Below are 15,759 nucleotides of genomic sequence, written 5' to 3'. Positions count from 1 at the left end.
AAAAAATTGGGCAAAATTTGAGTGTGTGTGCCCATCCACCAAGGCCACTTGATTTGCAATGATTGATGGTCAATTGGGGCACCTAAATGATTTTAATTGTGAAATGTGCATGAAAAGTGTGTGCAATCATTAGGTATAAGCTTAAATTCATTGCCAATTGAGCGAAATTTGATCTTTTGTGCTTAATTTTTGAGTGTGTGTATTGCTTGATTGGGTCAAAATAGTGTTAATTTTTTAGAAATTGAGCATGCATACATTCACTTATGCTTGATCAAGCGTGCAATTTGAGCATGGCTTATGTGAAATTGATGGTATAGTTGCATAAAATTTTGGCCTAAATTTGAGTGTGTGTGCCTACTCAATCGCATTCGGTATTCAAATTAGGATGAATAATTGGTAGAAATTACCAATTATGATGATTACTAGACCTAAAAGATCGGTGTATATGAGATTGATTGACTTTGGATGATTCAATTGATACTCAATTGAAAATGATTTATGTGCATTACCTTTGTGATGGGGAATTCAAATTTGTGAGCTTCCATTTTCGAGCTTTTGTAATTGAAACTTTATTTTTGAGCTTTTTAATGCTCGCATTACACTAGCAATATCTTAAAATGTCATTGTGGAATGAGAAAAGTCTACACTAGATTGTGCATTCCTTCAATTACCAAACAATTAAGTGTTACATGTATGCATGCCTATGCTTGAGGGAATCTAAGCTTAAGTACTCTCTTCTTAGACTTAAATGTAACTTAAAAAGAAGCAAGATCTGTGAATTAGTTTTGAGTGAATTTTTTGAGTGAAGAAGACTAAAAAACACACGTAATGTCAAAGTAACCTACCAAGTCAACTCAAGTATGACCAAAACCAAACTAGATTCTAAGTGATAGTGTGACATGCATATCATAGTACATAATAAACCTCCAATCAAATAATCTAGTCACATGCTTACCAAAATGTCATGTCCACCTCATGTCACAACCATGTACACAAAATGTACAAATCAAAACATCAAAATGCAATGCCTAGAGACAGCAACCCACCAAATTAACTCAAGGAGTCTCAAAACCAAACTACATTCCAAGTGGTAGTGTGACATGCATCTCATAATAAACCTCCAATCACATTATCTTGTCACATTCACCAAAATTCTATGTCCATGTCATATGGTCACCATGTACTTATCGAAGGGTCACCTAGGTAGTGGATCAATAGCATCCAAACCCCATACAAAAGTCACGAGTGTTGAAGTACTTACTCTCTCGTAACTTCATCTCTTGATTTGGAATTATGTCCACTGGATAGTCCAACCACCAAGAGAAAACATTTGCCTCCTAGGTTGTCACTTTTCTCTCAAGCAAATATGGAGAGTATATAGTATTCTTGTCGTGCACATTAATCCACTCTCTAGTGAATATTGGAACTGTTGCTCCTCTATGCATTGCTTAATCCATCTATACAAAGTTTTAAGCACCATCCACTTTTGTAAACACATGAAGATGGAATTAAACAAAATCAAGTGATTAACAAACAAAAGTGTATTTTTTTTTATTATTGTTTACCCCACCTTGGGCTCCTAGATGGGATTTATTTCATTTAGGACCCTAGTACTACAATCATAGAAATTTTCTCTAGTAGACTACATCCTTAATTTCCAAGAGAAGGATGGGGTTCTTTGACACTATGCTTACGAAGATAAAAGGCTTACTTTCTAACAACAAGACATGAAGGAAATTCACAAGGACACTTTCCAAGCAAAATCACCAGTATGAAATTTTGTCGGTGGGACTATGATGGGATTCTTTGTCTCAAGATTCCAAGAAAGTGGTCAAGCAGTACATGATGCTTGTCAGAGATCAGGCAGGCCTATAGCTAAGGATCTTGCTAAGAGCTCTCTCTCTCTCTCTCTCTCTCTCTCTCTCTCTCTCTCACACACACACACACACACACACACACACACAAGTTCATGTGTTGAATGTACACAAAAGTTTTCAGTATTATTTCTCTTTTTCCATGTTTGTTTGCTCATTATTACATCTGTGCAAATAGATGTATGTATATACACATTCGCACCCATTTATTTTACTAGCTACTTTCTCTCTTTTTCCAAGAAAAGAGCATGTGTCACACATTGAAAGAATGAAAGTTTTTTAGTGAATGGGGAAATTGTAAGACAAATCAAAGCTCTCAAACCTTATTCTACATTGTATTTTGGGTTATAAACTAAGGCGGGATCATCATCTTTTGGGGGGGGGGGGAGAGAGAGAGAGAGAGAGAGAGAGAGAGAGAAGGTAATTGCTTGAAACAAAAACTTTAACTCACATTAAAAACAAGAGCTCAGAGGCCTAATAAATTTGAGTCTCAAGCCCTATTAGACCAATCTTAATTAGATGCAAATTGATTCTTACATAAGAAATATAGTAAAAAATAGGAAAGTGGCCATGACCATGACACATGAAACCTTATGATGGCTCAAGTATTTACCGCCTCAATCTCTCTTGATTGGGTCTCTACATTTTTCATGTTCTCCATTGCCAACATATCCATTGTATCTATCCTAGCAATCATCTTGCTCTGTGTGAATTTTTCATCAATGATCAACATCCATGTGGCTACAATCCTTTCCAACTTCATCTTGTCTATCATGGTCTCTTTGTCTTTCATACTTTTTCTCATGCTGGTCATGTCTACCATGATCTCCATTATCATCTCTTCTATGACTTTTTAATCACATTCACTTCTGGTATCATTCCCTCCATCACGACTACTTTTGTGTTTGCTCTCTTCTTTCAACTTAGCCTCATGCTAACGCTCATTTTGTAGATCTCTAATGTTCCACTACCATTAAGAACATAAAGCCCATGCTATATCTTTTGATTCACTCAACAACCAACCAAGTAAAAAGGGAGTGGGTCCTTGTCCTCATGTGGCTTTTTCCCCAAAAATATTTTTGAACCTATAGTTCCATATTAGTAGCGCAAATGAGAGGGAGGCTATGACTCCCACCCTTTTAATCTGATAAAAATATGCTAATCCATATCTCCTCTCTCTCTCTCTCTCTCTCTCTCTCTCTCTCTCTCTCTCTCTCTCTCTCTCTCTCTCTCTCTCTCTCTCTCTCTCTCTCTCTCTCTCTCTCTCTCTCTCTCTCTCTCTCTCTCTCTCTCTCTCTCTCTCTCTCTCTCTCTCTCCCCCGACCCGAGCCCAATATCTCCACTTTTTTTTTGTGAAAAAAGGTGACAGCTAAAAGCCCTCCCATGGTCCGCATGCACGCGGATGATGGGGGGGCTCTTGGGCCTACCCTTTTTTTTGCAAGTAGAGAGATAGAAGGAAATAAAATGAAACAAAATGTTATATCGGCCATGCGCTATTTTGCAAGCACAGAGAGAGAGAGAGAGAGAGAGAGAGAGAGAGAGAGAGAGAGAGAGAGAGAGAGAGAGAGAGAGAGAGAGAGAGAGAGAGAGAGAGAGAGAGAGAGAGAGAGAGAGATGAAATGCTATATTAAACTTCTTCAAAAGGCCAAAATGACCAATGAGATCAAACTGTCTAATACAATGTTTGGGTACAAGATAAAAATAAAAGTGAACTAAAGTCAAAAATGACTCTCATCATCATCATCAATTTTCGAGGATACCCAACATCGAGAGTCGTCCAAGAAAGTATTGCATCGACCCCTGAAGAGCATCATCAATGTTCGCCTGTGTAAAAAGTTGGATGTCTCCCATGCTAGGATAGTCCTCATCCTCTGATTGAGTGAGAGAGAAATGCAATGAACACAGAGGAAAAGAGGAGAACAGAAATTTTTTTAAAAAGACAACACTTAGTTTTTTTTTGTTTAAAAAAAGAGAGGGCCAAGAGCCCTCCCATCGTCAACGCGCGCGCTAACGATGGGGGGGCTCTTGGCCCTCCCTTTTTTTGTGTGAAAACCAATGGTTTCAGGATTCGGAGTCGCATTGTTCTTGCAAAACCCTCTCCTCTTGCTCTTGTAGACAGTAGCTCCTTGGCCCTCTCTCTCTCTCTCTCTCTCTCTCTCTCTCTCTCTCTCTCTCTCTCTCTCTCTCTCTCTCTCTCTCTCTCTCTCTCTCTCTCGCTCTCTCTCTCTCTCTCTCTCTCTCTCTCTCTCTCTCTCTCTCTCTCTCTCTCTCTCTCTCTCTCTCTCTCTCTCTCTCTCTCTCTCTCTCTCTCTCTCTCTCTCTCTCTCTCTCACGATTTCCCAAGGCAATGCTATTCCCCCTTGATTTCCATGGAAAGCTACCCTGCAGTACTCCATTTCCTGATGGCTTCCACCATCCTTTTTGGCTGCCATCGAGCTCTCCTCCTCCTCTTATTTTGCTTGACAGAAATCCTTCTCTCTCGAACGACATCCTCCGCAATTCGCCCTTGTCTTCTTGGCAAGCTCCTAGAATTTAGAGACCTCTTCTCTGCATGATAGCCCATTCTCGGTTCCCCCCTCCTCTCTAGGAGCCTAGGCGACCCTCTCTATGGCGGTGCCATGCAGTCCATGCTTGGTCAATAATTGCAAGCCACCTTAAGCAGGGATGGGTTCCCACCAGAAATGTTGAACTCTTTTGAGCTAAACCCCCCATCCCAATTTAATGAGTCCACCCCATGGAGTGCTAATGCCCATAATCATACCAATATAGCTCTAGCTTAGCATAACCTAAACGACCCCCCAGGCAATGGACTGTGATGCCAAAGTAGACTCTCCCCATTGAGGCCTTATACAAAGACTACTCATAATGATAAATCTTGCATACTCCAAGGCTTTGTCGGCATAGATTAAGTCAATGACACATGCCCCAGTTCATCAAAAGGGAGGCCCTTCTCTAAGACTGTTTGAAGATTTCCTTCCATGACGGTCAACTTCCAGATTATAAACGTACTACAGAAGACAGTGAACCCAACTTTTGAAGATTCCACTCACATGCACCCCGAATGTGATTTAATACTTGCATCGGCATTATAAAAGTGGTCGATAATAGGATTGTCAACCTCTCATATGCAACCTCTCATATCCATCAACATCTCTTGGGAGCAGCCTCTAGACTCGCTACACACTTACATGCTTGCATGCATATTTGACATGCTACATACGTACATACATGCTCAAATGTGCTTTAGAATATGGGGCCTTACTTACTTACAATTGTACATGTGCACTAATCATTGTGTCTTGCTTTGGTAACACCAAAAATATTTAGAGCTAATTTTTGTAAAGGGATTATACATCCATTGATGATGACCAAGCAAGAACTTATGGGATGATGACCAAGATTTTCTACAAGATTTCATGGTGGGTTCAGAGAAGGACAATTTCTTGTGTTTGGGTACAAACTAATATCACTTTAGTGCAGCCAGCCACCTCAAAGAAGCCAATGAAGAAAATGGTGGCTACACTAAATGGTGTTCTAGAGCTGGGATCTACATGGATGGTTTACGAAAACCTCTCATTCTTGCATCAAGTGAAGAGGGTGTTATAAGAATGATAATGGGATAGTACCTTACTTTCAAGCTCTGATACCACGTTTGATGGGTTTCCTTATTCAAAAATGCTTGCAAGCCTGACTTCTTTGTTAGGACTCATGTTTTCAATCAACTTAATGTCGTGTCCCATAGATTACCACAACTTTCCATCCTCCACAAAGAAGTGCTCATGGAAATCAGTATAATGAGGGATATTCTTCCACTTTGACCCTACCAACACGAGTACTATCTAGTATTAAGATCTCCAGTTGTGGACTACCAAATGGATTAAGTGAGGCCCACCATAGCCACAATACTTCAACAATTTACTCATTGTTGCAGTCCATTGAACCACAATTTCATCATGGCAAGGATAATGCTCGAGTTCAATACTCTTTGATGGCTTCAATGGGTGGTCGACATGACCATGTTTCTCATCCATCTGCAAGGTTTTTTAAAACAAGCAGTGTCACTTTAGAAGATGTTTCAAATTCAAATTCATGGTCTAAAAAGGGCAATGCATGCACTACTGTAAAAATTGAGAACTGCGGTGTAGAGGTTTGTGGTCATGATGAAGCTACAAGAACTTCAAATTCATATTCATCATGCAAATATCTCCACCATTGGGGGCATAGTTCATCAAGCATAGTTCATCAAGTCATACTCGTATGGAACTTGAGCAATACAACTTTCCCTCAAGACCAAATGGAAAGTGCAATCGCCACATTACAAACTGGTTGCATATGCTCTTATAGTTCTCTATAAACTTAGGGACATCATGTGCATGCATGAATGGTCCCTTTCTATCACTCATACATGGGACCATTCTTTATAGCATGCACCATTTCTTCAATTCAAAGGAAATAGAGTATTTTTCCGTTTCCGTTTTTCCATTTGTTAGAACAAGGAAAATGGACAAATAGTCTATGTATAGTTAATTTTGTGGATCAATAGCTCTTATGATTGGATGGAAAACGAGAATGATACTGATTCCTAGCAATGGCGATACCATCATCGTGCAAGATTGAAGCTGAGTATGCGCACCCATGCTCACTCACCATGGCATCCATGTTTTCCACCAATAGTGTTGGAAACCCTCTCAAAACCCTGATCAAGGGGACTGAGTTTTGACAATGCAAACATATTGTCATCTGCAGTGCATCGCAAGCTCTATGTTGAAATTTCAGTGGACCTAAACATTGATGGTTGCTATATGAAAAAAAGGGTTTCCTATAAGCATTAGCAATATGAATGCATGCATTGTATTACTATATTTGCATAGTGACATGTGTTGCATTGTATTACTATATTTGCATCGTGACATATGTTGTAACTATTTAGATGCAAATTCTAATAAAAAATTATACCCCATTTTGTTTGTAGAAATTTAAGGACTGATAGATATATTTTATCGTTTTTATCTTTGGGCGACGCCATGAGCGGCCCCTATACTATATATTATGTTATAATATATATATTTTTATTTATTTATTTATTTATTTATTTATAAATATATAATTATAACAATTACATATAATTATGTCATTATAAATTGATATATAATATGGTCATATATATATATATATCATATAATATAGTAATAATTATAATATATATGGGCTATTGTCTTGGAAGTATGCCCTTTTTACATGAGTGAAAGAAGACACAATATTGCATTCTTTCATGATCATTTGGAAAAAAAAATCAGCATGGGTTATCCTCGTAGTGAAGGTAAATCTAAAATAACTTGACACTATTGTGAGAAAACTTTCACTTGCTCTGAAAATGTTTGCATGGCCATAATTTTGAGCTAGGTGGGCAGCCCTTGAAAAGGTGCGTAGTTTATCATCTCTTTTGTATGAGGTGCAAAATTACTTCTCTCCACCCTTTGAAGTCTTTTTTGAATCCCGTCTAGTTATAGATGTATGTTTTGGGAATCATATCTTGCCAGATGTTCAAGCTCAAAGTTAGGATTTTTCAAAACTTATACATATTTTTTGGTGTGTATCGTATGATTAATTCCTATTTTTTTGGTTAGTCTTTTTGTCTCATTAGAAAATGTTACAAATTTATAGTCAAAAAGCTCGCAAAAATGGTTTTCATTGCAAAAAGCTCGAAATCAGAAGCTCGCAAAAAAAACACACTCCTTTGTGATCATTGTGTTAATTTGATTGAAAATGCCAAAAAACTTCAATGATTTGTGCATGTGCAAATGCCGTAATCAACTGTGTAGCAATGCAAACCTAAATGACAATCCAATTGGATTTGAATGATTAAAACTATTAGATATGAGCAATTTAAGATTGCAATGGTGATAATTGAAAAACGGTTTGGCAAAAATTGCTACACTACGATGCCCTATAGTGTATCATATCAATTTCAAATTTTTCACCCATTTTTTATCATTAATAGATCCAATTTTTGACGTGTAGGATCACACCAAAGGACTTGATCAATTAAGATCAAAATGTGTAATTTTTTGTAACAAATTTTGGTATTGTTTGAGGAATCAAACGTCATTTCGAGCATTTTGGGATGTGAATGAGAGATTTAAAACCAAAGTGAATGTGCATTTCTAATATAAAATTGAGTCACCTTGTGTGTGTGTATCATTAACGAACGATTGATGAAAGTTGAAAATAGTGGTTGATACTTAAACTTTGGGGATTATGTGTGTCAAAATGACAATTAAGATCAATGTGATTACTAAACAAATGTGGCCAATTATGTTGTTGATACACACACGCAAGAACACTTGGTCTTACACTCACTCATATGAGCCTATCTTCATAAACCAACACACAAGAAGAGACTATCCCGAGGTCTTGAATGCCTATCAATTGAAGACTCTTTCATCTCTCTCCCACTAGATGTCCATAACATATCACACACACTCTCAATGTCTTTCGGTACTAGCCAAGGGCACATGCTCACATTACAGACACACATGCTTGTGAATCTAATGTGGGAACCTTCCCCTAAGTAGGTCTTTTTTCAAAAGCGGGAGCAACCTCAAAATTGCGCCTCATGCCCACTTGCCTCGCCACTTTTGGCTTGAATTTCGCACACGTGCGCGCTATTCATTTTTCCTTTTTGTGGCTTCATGCCTGCAAAAGTCAAGCACACACATGCCTAATTTGTCTCACAGGCCCGCAGCTCGTGCAGTCCCGACTCTCGCCTTGGCCTTTGCGCAACACAACCGCCACACAGTTATTGTGGGGGCTGCTTTTGAGATAGTGTTGAGGAACGAGTAGCCTTCTCCTGTCCTCTTCCCATAAACACACACACACGGGCCGTTTTCCCTGCTATTAGCGGTGCCGTCACCCGTGTAATAAGCTCCACACAAGCCTTCATGTGCTCGTTACTATTGGCCGCCATCAACCCCGAGCTTTAAGTACTCTGAGTACACACACACTCTCAATGTCTTTCGGTACTCTGAGTACTCCGTAACATACGTTCATGCTTGATCGAGATATGTTATCAGTGCTTGGACTCGACTTGCTTGTTATATTTTAGTGCTAAATATGTATGTCAATCACTGCATAGCACTGACCATTGAGATTTTTCTTGACCATGGGAGAGAAGTATCATTTTGTGATTTCTTTTAGTGCTTGTGTTGAATAATCAAATGATTGCAAAAGCACTAAGATTGAGCTTGTTCGATGGCCGAGAGTGAGCATTAAACTTTTTGGCTTGTGATTGAGCATGCTTTTAGTGCTTGTATTGGATGTTCAAATGCTTAAGAGCACTAACGATTTGAATTGTTTTGAAGGGATGTGGCAAGAGTGAACTTTCATTGATCCAAGAAGAGGTCATCATTGCAAAACTTGGCTAGTTATAGCCATTCCAATTCTTTGGACTAAAAGTTGTATACATGCTAGCTCATACCTTGGTCAAAAGTTAAATCTTTTCATTTTGAGCTAATGTTTACCCAACTTTTTTGAGAGCTTTCAAGTACAAATTTGGCTATTGAGAGCCATTCATTTTCATTTCATCAAGTTGCAGTCATCTCTAGCTCATAGATTGCTCTAAAATTGTAAAATTTCATGTGAGCTAGTTGTTAGCCAACTTTTTGGAAAGCTTTAAATTGTAAAATTTGTCTTTTAAGAGCCACTTCATTTCATCAAAGTTGCATTATTTTCAGCTCTTGGCTAGTTTTTTATTCCATATTTCATTGAGCTAGAAACTAACCAACTTTGAATCATGCATGAGAGGACTTTAAATTGCAAAATGTGCTTATTTAGAAGCAATTTTCTCTCTCGTTTTTTATGTGTATGCATAAATTTGCTACAAAGATCATCATGTGCATAACCAAAGGCACTTTTTTCCCTTGGATTTTTTCCCTTCGTCAAATTCGGGTATGCAAGACCCTAGCTTTAGGTTTTTCATTAATGTTTTTGTGAGGTCCCCACCCCGCCATATCAAACGGCGGATCTGATGGTGAACCTGGTGGCCACTAGATCTATAGCGGAAGCAGACAAAGTGGCTCAGGGTTCAACTAGCGGACGATCTCTCATCACAAAGTGAGTCGAGTTCGAGCCTACTAGCAATGAGATCTAGCTCCACCTCGCAAGGGAAGCGTACTTAAACTATCTAGCAATCCTAAGACTCACCTTCCAAGAGGAGAGAAATCCCGAGTGCCTTTTTTCCCATGTTTTAGAGGCATGTACACTTGAGACTTCGCCGCTCTAGGGGCAATGAGTATTACTAGTATCGATTTAAACACTATGGGGACACAGAGTTGCCAACCAATCGGGACCACCCTTCTCATAGGCATTGGCAACCTGAGCCAAGCCCCCACTTTTCACCCCCACACTCACACTTCCTTGTGTGTCCTAATTACTATCACAATAATTGTTCAACATAAACATTGCTTGATTAGATTCCTAATCACAATGTTCGTTAAGACAACCCTTCAACCAGTATTGCAAAGCGGCACCAAGACAGTATTCTAGTAAAAATTCTACTCAAACTTATTCATTAAAATTCCAATGTTCTGGAGGTACAACATCCCCCCTCTAGCGAGAGTTTACTCCTCCCGTTGTTGCCTAGCTGCCCATACAACTATGTATGTCCACCGCATAGAAAGCACGACATGGACATTCCCACCGCATAGAAAGCAAGACGTGGGTTCCCACCGCATAGAAATCAAGACATGGGTAAAGGCCCTAAGCTAGTAACTCTAGCTACTGCAAAATCATCGCGAGCCGCCCCCTGTGATCAGTAGGGGGATCAAGACTGATTCAACATTGAAAATAGAATGAACATGTCGAGCTAAATTTTTCCTAGCAGACATTCTTTCCTATTGCAAACAGCATACCCATCAAACATTTCTTTCCTAATTTAGACTTTAATGTACAAATGAATTCAGTGCCGAGGTTTCCATCGAATTTCTCCAACATGTTTGGGGATATGTTCTTTCCTAACTAAACGTGTGCAATGTTAATTTAAACAACTTGAATAAAATTGTGACCTACCTCTTCCATTTCTTCGTCAATGGCCCGTGAGATGGCCGGTGCTTGTTCGTCCATGGGAGCTTTTCCCTTTCCATTCACATTGCTCGTTCCCGCCTCGCGGTCGTGGGCACCACCGAAGCGAGTTCTCTTAACCGGTGTCATTTTATACTCACTACTTTAAATGATAAACTTGAAGAAAAGAGCTAAGGTTCAAGAGCATCATAACAAACCAAATGGCAGATTAGAATCATTAAAAAATCCTCCTTATGCAAGAGGGTTAGATTTTTTTCCTTCGAGACCTAGAAATTTTATGGGTAATACTTTACTTGTCCTATGGAAACCGGCTCTAAAGTTAATCACTTGGCTTAGATGATTAAGAATTTCATAATTTTACTAATTAAATTACAAGAGAGATGAATTAAGCAAGCTCAATCACTTTCCTAATACAATTAGAAAGATGTAGAATTACCGCATGCATAGGTGATAGAAAATTCTCTTCTTATTGGCCTAATGATGGATTAATTTTGCCTTAATCACATCTTAATGTGTGAGAAAATTGAATCTAACTTAATTACAACACTATTGAGTGGTAAAAGAATGAATTTCATCAAATCTACATTATTAACGGTTGACAATTAATTACTATGCTGCCTATAGAGAGAAATCTCTCCTAATCATGTATTAATCATTGATTAAAAGTGATGAATGGATGCATAAATTAGCTAATTGGATGATAATTATGTAATGGAGTATAGCAATGTAAACTTAGAGAGCAACTATTGGGAATTAAAGCTAGGATTAAGCATAGTATACGAGGAATTTGGAGGATAATGAAGAGAATTAAGAAGAGCAAGAATTAAACCATGATTACCGTGATTAGGGACTGAGAATCCTCTTGATTTTCTGATCCAAATGAGTTCTCAAGATGAGAATTTCAGCAGCACCTCCCTCCTTGCTTCTCCTTTAAAAACTGTGTGCCGGCAGCACCTCCCCAAGGTGTGTGTGTGTGTGTGTGTGTGTGTGTGTGTGTGTGTGTGTGTGTGTGTGTGTGTGTGTGTGTGTGTGTGTGTACTGGGTGTGTGTGTGAGCATGTGTGTGTGTGAGAGAGCACACCTTTAAATAGGCTCCTCAAGGCTGAAAATCAATCTAGGTTGCTATAAGCATCAGTGAGTGAGCACTCAGTTAATGCATTGGCAAGTCTAGTTGCCTACCCACCAAGTGTCCAGTTGGTTAGTTTAATTGGCTCTCACACCCACTCTCTAGCTTGGAAACTTCCCTACAACTCCCACAAGGCAAGAGGGCGCCCCCTAGCTGCTAAAGCTGGCTCAGAGTGGCCTGGAACCTGCTCCCACACAGCCTCGAGCCCCGGTGCCTCCCCGGACAACTTTAGGAAAAATTGGTTTTAGGCTAAAACGGGCCATACGAGTCGGAATTTAATGCCGTAAATTGCTATATTAAGCTCTAACTAAAGCGTATTGGTCCGAGTACCTACCATATTTAGCAACCCCCGGGGTCCGAAAATGCATTTTTTCAAATTTGGGGTATGGGTACAGTTTTTCGAGACGATCAAAACTGGATGGGTTGGGTGACCAAAAACTTACTATTTTTGGAATTTTTTTACAAAAATTATTTAAATTCACATTTCGAAGCTTTAAAAAATTCTAAATATCATGGCACTGACAGAATTCGGAAAACTCCTAAAAATAGTAACTTTTTCCATTATGTTCATTTCAAGGTACAATGCTGCTCTTTTTGATCGGGGTCAGAGACCTTACAGTTTTTTTGTGTGCTTTTTTATTTCAATAAAAGACCTTTGGAGCTTGTATTTACACTTAGCTTCAAATCATCTTCTTTTGCAAATAAAAAGATCAAGAGACTTCACTACAAAGGGGATGCTTGCTCAAGGATGCACAAAGAGCATGAATAGGTGTAATCCTTCCATGAATTTTCTCTTTTGTTTATCTCTTCATTCTCTTGCTTGGCTTAAGTGAAATTTTTCTTATAAGCTATGGTTCTTTCATGTTCGAAAGCTAGGCATCCCAAAGTTTCAACACTTTGCTTTGTGAATATTAACCCATCAAAAAATTAGGTTTTATGTGTGTCAATCATAGGTAATCGGCTTTGACCTTAGGTTAATGTAAGTTCATTTCTCATTAGTCCTAGACTCTTAGTGATAGTCTTAATACTCCATTCATTTTTAACATGACCAAGGGCTATGATTAGGCTTTAGTCCCTTAGTCCAATTGCCAGTAGCATCTCATATTGGAAGAAACAAAAAAGTGCTGAAAAATGAATCAATGAAACAAAAAAATTTCCAAAATAGTAGCAAAAATGCTACTAGACACATGAAAAGAAAATTTCTATGCTATATTATTATTATTGTGTCTATGTGAGGCCTAGCACATTATTGGCACTTGGCAGGCAAGGGGAATCACCTTGGCTCACTTGGTCAAGGCCCTGAACCGATGCCCTGGTCTGATAGGAGTTAGCCGTTGCCTTGGTAGGCTAGTAGGCTTTTGGAACACCTTCTTGAGGGTTCAAGGAGCAAAGAGTCGCACCTAGATTTGCCTTGGGGTGGTAGCCTTGTATTGTGCTTTACTTTTTTCTATAAATGACAAAAACAAAACTTCCATGAGCTTCAAAAAGCTTTGACAATGTACTAATAGATTAAGAGCTTTTTTATAGCACGTAGACATGACAGACTTGAGTGATTTATTAAGATTGGTCACATAGTTTTTAGGCTAGTAGGTTTATGAACTTGCATTAGCTTAGGGTCATAATTGATTGCTTGTGTTTCATGCATAAAACTAAAATTTTGGTTTAATCTTCATGATAGTTTAGGTGTCGTTTTTGCTTTATGTTATCTAGTTTTTTACTATGATTCACCCATCTTGTAGAAGTAAAAAAATCACTTTGCATGATTATTCATTGTACTTCATGTTTTTATCCTTGTTGCCTTTGATGCTCATTACTTGTTCTTATGATTTGCAGCTCAAACATTCTTTTATGGACTTGCTTTCTACCATGTCACCGTGTTTTGCTTCACCGGCACACGAGGACATGCGCCAAATTAGGAAGGGGAGAATGTTAGCAGCGGCTAACACAGGCTACACCGAATATGCATCAAGCGGGAGATATCTATGGTTGTGCATAATATTTCCACCTCACTTTGTATAAGTCTTGGGCTCACTTCGAGTTCCAAAGTTGTATATTCTAGCTAGAGGGCTCAAGCTTAAACCCATAGTAGAAGGGATTGTGGTGAAATCTTTTAAAAGGAAGCCTTTATGCAAGGAGGCTTCATTCTTGAGGATCCACTTTTGAGAGCTCTCTCTCTCTCTCTTGAGTGCTCATTCTATGGATGGATTAGCCTTGATCTTAATGCCCATGCTTAAGAGGCTAGGACTAATCCATTGTGATTAGAGAAGCTTGATTAATCTAATTCCTATTTTACTCATTAGTCTTATCTTCTCTACATTTCATTATGTCATGGAGTAGTATTACACTCTCATTATTCTAAATTTGAGAGATGTATGTACTTCTTGCTATTATCCTTCTATGAGCATTTGATTTGTGATGTTTAGCATCACTAATTAGGTTGATTAAGTTGGGTCTTAATCTTGTAATTAGTGTGTCTGCCCTATTGTTTGCTTGTGTGTGGATAGGTTTTATGAAACTAGCACCATTCACCTCGTGTGTGTAGCTATTGATGAAGTGCCGTGATTGGCATGTGGTGATTGGAGAGGCCAACACCAATGTAATTAGTGCGTGCTTATCATTAGTGTGCTTGGGGTTTCTAGTCTATGGTAAGTCGGACTTTGGTGGACTTGATGTGTATAAGAGTGGATTGATTAGTGATTAGAGTATGTTTAGAGTTATTCTTGTAATGGCTAATCTCTACTTACATTGGTGAGGTATCCTCTTGAATCCTCTATTTCTATTCATCCGATGCTCATGCTTACATGCCCTAGTCCGGTTGCCGATCCACGGATTCGATAATTTTGTGTGGGTTGCAATTAGGTCGTGCTACAATGCCTCACAACAAAGCCATGTCGGCTCAATATCAACCACGTAGAGTGTGCATTATACATCAGAGAAGCAATCAATTTGTTAGAGAGAGAGAGAGATGTTGTTTCGAGGTTGTCAACCTAACTGCAAGCTTTTCAAAATATAAGAAGTATCTTTTCGATTAAAAATTAAATTTTTTGTCTACACTGCGTGCAATTAATACAAATTTTCTAGTAGTAGCAGCTATATTAAAGCTTGTCACCTACTTTTGTTTCCCAACAAAGCTCAGTCACCTCGTTTGGGTGTTTCTCTCACTACTGACCAAGATGGCCTCTCACATCCCAACAGTAGTAATCTTTGATCTTTCTACTCTCTCTCTCTCTCTCTCTCTCTCTCTCTCTCTCTCTCTCTCTCTCTCTCTCTCTCTCTCTCTCTCTCGTTTCAGAGGAGCAATTCTTCATCTTTTTCGTCAAAGATAATGTAGCCGAGTACGTCAGTGTATATTGCAGGTCCTATTTAGCGCTTGCTACCGAGAAGCCATATGTTAGCAGCAGCGGCTAACACAGGCTACACCAAATATACATCAAGCGGGAGATATGCTATGGTTGTGCATAATATTTCCAGCTCAAGCTTAAACCCATAGTAGAAGGGATTGTGGTGAAAGCCCTTAAAAGGAAGACTTTATGCAAGGAGGCTTCATTCTTGAGCATCCACTCTTAAGGATCCACTTTTGAGAGTTCCTTCTCTCTTGACTGTTCACTTTATGGACTAGCCTTGAGCTTAATGTTTATGCTTATGAGGCTAGTGCTAATCCAATTGTCATTAGAGTAAGATC

The sequence above is a fragment of the Adiantum capillus-veneris genome, chromosome 15 (assembly GCF_014529385.1).
Source record: "Adiantum capillus-veneris isolate H3 chromosome 15, ASM1452938v2, whole genome shotgun sequence".
NCBI lineage: Eukaryota > Viridiplantae > Streptophyta > Polypodiopsida > Polypodiales > Pteridaceae > Adiantum > Adiantum capillus-veneris.
The sequence above is the reverse complement of the archived record's forward strand: the minus strand, read 5'-3'. Positions refer to the sequence as shown.